The sequence below is a fragment of the Polypterus senegalus genome, chromosome 1, assembly GCF_016835505.1.
Source record: "Polypterus senegalus isolate Bchr_013 chromosome 1, ASM1683550v1, whole genome shotgun sequence".
In the NCBI taxonomy this organism is placed as follows: Eukaryota; Metazoa; Chordata; class Cladistia; order Polypteriformes; family Polypteridae; genus Polypterus; species Polypterus senegalus.
The window spans coordinates 825,778-831,777 of NC_053154.1; positions in this window are offsets into that span (position 1 = coordinate 825,778).

The window sequence follows — 6,000 nt, forward strand, 5'->3', positions numbered from 1 at the left end:
ATTTCTCTCTAAAAAGTAGTGCCAGTCAGCTTCAGTCACACCTTATGCATTACAATTTATTTGAGAAATTCCAGTCTGGCTTTCACTGGTCATAGTACAGAAACGGCACTAACACGGGTTGTAAATGACATTCTGATATCCTCTGATGAAGGAAACTCCACTGTAATTATGTTGTTGGACTTAAGTGCAGCATTTGACACCATTGACCATTCTATTTTACTGCACAGGCTAGAAAACGATGTTGGGCTTACAGGCCCGTGCTCGCTTGGTTCAGTTCTTATTTATCAAATCGATTCCAATATGTACAGAAATGTGCTGACAGTACTCCATCATTATACACAGAAGTTCAATATGGTGTCCTGCAGGGCTCAGTACTGGGACCTTTACTGTTTTCACTTTACATGCTTCCACTGGGATCTCTCATTAGGAAACATAATGTTAATTTTCACTCGTATGCAGATGACACCCAGTTATACCTTTCATTTAAATCAAATGAAGTTTCTCCGATGTTGTCTTTAATTAGTTGTGTTAGTGAATTAAAGGAATGGATGAATGAGAACTACTTGTCTTTAAATACAGATAAAACAGAGATGTTAATTGTTGGAGGGAATGACGCTGATCACAGCAATATTTTGTCATCATTTAACTCAGTTGGAATCCCAATTAATTTTACTGAATCGGCTCAATCTAGGAGTTATCTTTGACTCTAGCATGTCATTTAAAGCACATATTACAAAGTCGTCCAAAACATGTTTTTCCATCTTAAAAATGTAGGAAATTAAGGCGCTTTCTAAATAAACAGGATTGTGAGAAATTAATTCATGCATTTATCTCTAGTAGGATTGACTACTGCAATGCGGTGTTCACTGGCTGTTCAAACTGTTCTCTATACAGCCTCCAGTTAATCCAAAATGCGCTGCAAGAATTATTACAAGAACAAGAAAATATGAACACATAACCCAGTTCTTAAATCTTTACACTGGCTCCCAGTTAAGTTTAGGGCAGATTTCAAAATCCTCCTTTTAACATATAAAGCATTAAATGGCCAAGGTCCGGCTTACTTGTCTGAACTTATCATGACTTACAAACCTGAGCGCACATTAAGATCTCAAGATGCCGGTCTGCTTAGGATTCCAAGGATTAATAAAATAACAGTGGGAGGTCGAGCTTTTAGTTACAGGGCCCCTAAACTGTGGAATGGTCTTCCTGCTTCCATAAGAGATGCCCCCTTGGTCTCAGCCTTTAAATCCCGGCTGAAGACTCACTACTTCAGTTTAGCATATCCTGACTAGAGCTGCTGATTAACTGTACATACTGCATCTCTGTTGTTAGTCATTAGCACTATAACATAAGTAACATGATAATTATATTTGAATACTAACCCTCACCTATTCTGTTTCTTTCTCGGTACCCAAATGTGGCATTGGTGCCACGCCCACCTGCCAAGTTGTTTGCCTGCCTATGGTAAAGTCATCCCTGATGGAGGATCACAGGAATCATGGGAAAGAGGGTCCTTTCATCGAGCAACGTTTCAGCCGTGGCATGGCCAAATGGGAGGCAGCTAGATGGATGAGGTCTCCAGGACTCTAAAAATATCCAAACCTAATTATGTCATATCATCTACTGTTAAACCGTACTTCTAAAATTTTATTTTATGCTGTATTAAGGAATTGTTCTGTTCTGTGTATTGTGTTGTATTGACCCCTACTTTTGACACCCACTGCACCCAACCTACCTGGAAAGGGGTCTCTCTTTGAACTGCCTTTCCCGAGGTTTCTTCCATTTTCCCTACAAGGTTTTATTGGGAGTTTTTCCTTGTCTTCTCAGAGAGTCAAGGCTGGGGGCTGTCAAAGGCAGGGCCTGTTAAAGCCCATTGCGGCACTTCCTGTGTGATTTTGGGCTATACAAAAATAAACGGTATTGTAAAATAAACTGTCATCACATATACAGGAAAGTATTTCTTTCAAAGAGAGAACTGTCCCTTGGAAAGTCAGGTTGTGCTGGTGCTGCTTCAGGGCTATGAACATTTGGGTCATGTTGTGTACATTTGGACAACTTTTAAACATCACCAGAATTGTTCTTGGAACTACAGAGCAGGAGAATTTGAGCTTGTGGCACAGTGAGGGTGGACAGGAGACACAGGCCTTCACAGGCTGAAGATGAAAAGATGTGACAATCTGGTTTTCATGTGAGCGGAAAACTTGGTGGCAGTGGCATGGCACGATGTCAAACGGGTGACTTGTCTCTCTCTACAGTACACACTAACACTATATCTGAGAAATTGCAGAAACAGACAATTGAAAAGAAGGCACCAGTGCAACACATATTGTGAGCAGTGTAATGTGGCAATGCATGCAATTGTCTGCTTTGAGCGATATCAGACTTGGCAGAATTTTGCTGTGTAACATGGTTGTGAAATCAGAAAGTATGCAGGCTCATACAACATGCAAGACAGGAACATTTGTCAAAAGTAAATATTTTTTGCTGATTTAATATGTTAAACAATTGCTTTGTGTTCTTTTTTAAAAAAGTTAGTTTTTGAAAAAATATTCAGCCCTGAGAGAAAAAGAACAAAAAAAAAATAAAATAATTAGCCCTAAAAGAGTTAAATAAAATAAATAAATAAATAAATAAATAGATGAATAAATATATTCATCTGGCCAATGTTAAGAGTGGTGTTCCAAATTGGTCAGTGCTGGGGCCACTGCTATTTTAAATATATATATATATATATATATATATATATATATATATATATATATATATATATGTATGATTTAGATAGGAATATAAGTAAAAGCTGGTTAAGTTTGCAGATGATACCAAGATAGGTGGATTAGCAGATAATTTGAATCCGTTATATCATCACAGAAGGACTTGGATAGCAGACAGGCTTGGGCAGATTTGTGGCAGATGAAATTTAATGTCAGTAAATGTAAAGAATTACACATAGGAAGTAAAAATATTAGGTTTGAATACACAATGGGCGGTCGGAAAATCAAGAGTCCACTTTATGAGAAGGATTGAGGAGTCATAGTGGACTCTAAGCTATCAAATTCCCAACAGTGTTCAGAAGCCATTAAGAAGGCTAACAAAATGTCAGGTTATATAGCGCCTTGATGTGTGAAGTACAAGTCACAGGAGGTTCTGCTCAGGCTTTATAACACACTGGTGAGGCCTCATCTGGAGTCCTGTGGACAGTTTTGGTCTCCAGGCTACAAAAAGGACATAGCAGCACAAGAGAAGGTGCAGAGAAGAGCAACTAGGCTGATTCAGGGCTACAGGAGATGAGTGATGAGGAAAGATTCAAAGAGCTGAGCCTTTACAGTTTAAACAAAAGAAGACTAAGAGGAGACCTGACTGAACTGTTTAAAATTATGAAGGGATTAGTCCAGTGGATGAGACGTGACTTTAAAATGAGTTCATCTAGAACACGGGGACACAGCTGGAATCTTGTGAGGGGGAAATTTCACACAAACATTTGGAAGTTTTTCTTTACACAAAGAATGATAGACGCTTGGAATAATAGACCAAGTAGTTTGGTAGACAGTAAGACGTTAGTCTCTTCTGTTTCTTTTTCCGGTTTTCTGTGGTGGCGGTCTGCTCCACCATAACCACCTAATCAAAGCACCATGATGTCCCTACATTGATAGATTAAAAGTCAGAAGTCTACGTGACCATCATTATCAAGTCCTTCCAAGAGAACCCTAAATAAAAGAGGACTGTTTCATTTATGTTAGGTAGAATGCCCAGAGGGGGCTGGGTGATCTCGTGGTCTGGAACCCCTGCAGATTTTATTTTTTCTCCAGCCAATCTGGAGTTTTTTTGTTTTTTCTGTCCTCCCTGGCCATCAGACCTTATTCTTATTCTGTGTTAATGAGTTTTGTCTTATTTTAATTCTTACTTAAAATTCTTGCTTTGTCTTTTATTTTTCTTTTCTTCATCATGTAAAGCACTTTGAGCTCATTATTTGTATGAAATGTGCTATAGAAATAAATGTTGTTGTTGTTGTTGTTGGGGACTTTCAAAACTCGACTTGATGTCTTTTTGGAAGAAATAAGTGATAGGACTGGCGAGCTTTGTTTGGCTGAATGGCCTGTTCTCATCTACAACAGGGTGTTCTAATGTTCTAAATGTTCTAAATATAGACACACACACACACACTATGGTCTGAATATACACCAGAATGACTCAAAAGGAAGACTACTGAAAAAATAAAGCCTTCTGACTTGTCAGTCCCAGTCCACCCGCTGTTCATCCAGGCATATTGCTATTGGTACAATGGAGTCCCCGTCGCACTCACACACTTCTACTGAATGACTCGTTGGCCTGACATCACAGAGTGGACGTGTAGCATTGTTCATAATGACACGCATTTATGTGTCCAGACTGCATTCTATAACTGAGCTCACCCTTTTAGTGAGCTTGTTGATATTCAGTGGTCCTCTCTGGAAGTGATGTCAACACCCCAACACAGCACAATGGCCATGACAGCATTATAGAAAATGTGAAGGACGTCACTTCCAGCCTGAAAGGAATGCAGTCTTGGTACTTTCTTCTCTAGATCCTTTGTATTCCAACCTGTCATTAATTTGGACCCTGAAGTATTCATTGAAGTGGACCACCTCTATGTCTAGTTCTTTGAATAGCGACCGGCCATAGAGACTCTTTGCATCAGCAAAGTCAATGACCAGTTCCTTGGTTTGACTGATGTTAAGTTGTAGACAATTCTCAAAGTTCTCGACTTGACTCCTCTCCCCCGTCTCATTCCCTTATCAATACCTACATCAGTGCAGAATCATCTGAAAATCTCTGCAAGTGGCCTGACCTGCTGTTGTATTTATAATCAGAGGTGTGCAGAGTGAAGACAAAAGCCGACAGGCCTGCTCCTTGTGGTGGTGCAGTGTTGCTCACACAGTCCTTGAGCCTCACAAACTCACGGTGTAAAATTTAAGGCTTGTAAAAATACCTAAATTAATAAATTCTCTGTGCTTTATAAACTCATTTCAAAATATTACTGATTAGATCCTGCCATGTTTTGAAAAAAGTCTGCACAGATCCTCTAACTGAGTATTTGATTTTTTCCAATTTTAAATAATATAACACATCAGTTTCCCACTGACTTAAAAGAGGAGAGTTTGGGTTCTTCCAGTTTATCAGAATAAGTCTGCGTGCCAACAGTGTAGTGAATGCAATCACAATTTGTTTGTCTTTCTCCACTTTAAGACCCTCTGGAAGAACCCCAAACACAGCTGTTAATGGGTTAGGAGGGATTGTGAGTCCAAGGCTGTCTGAGAGGTAATTAAAAATTTTTGTCCAGAATAATGTTAATTTGGTGCAGGCCCAGAACATGTGACCTAGTGAGGCTGGGGCTTGGTTGCAACGTTCGCAGGTTGGATCATGCCCTGGAAACATTTTGAGAGTTTTAGTCGAGACAGATGTGCTCGATATATAATTTTGAGTTGTATAATTGTATGCTTTGCGCATATGGAGCTTGAGTGAATTCTCTGCATTGCTACTTTCCACTCCTTTTCTGATATATTAATTGAGAGGTCATTTTCCCAGTGTCCTCTTGGATCTTTGAAAGGAAGGGATTGTAAAAGGATTTTATATATTGTAGAGATGGAGTCTAACTCCTTGAAATTGAGCAATAATTTTTCCAGCGTGGATGAGGGTGCAAGATGAGGAAAATCTGGAAGGTTCTGTTTAACAAAGTTCCTGATTTGAAGATAGTGAAAGAAATTTGTAGCTGGAATGTTAAATTTGGAATGTAATTGTTCATAGGATGCAAAGACGTTGTCTATATAAAGATCTCTAAGCAAGTTAATTCCAAATTTTTCCAGATATTAAAACTGCATATGTTTGTGAAGGTTGAAAGAGGTGGTTCTTTGCAGGGTGCCACAGAAGAAGCTTCTCCGTCTTAAAATGCTTTCTACATTGGTTCCAGATTCTAAGTGAGTGGAGCACAATTGGGTTATTAGTGTATTGCCGATAACGTGT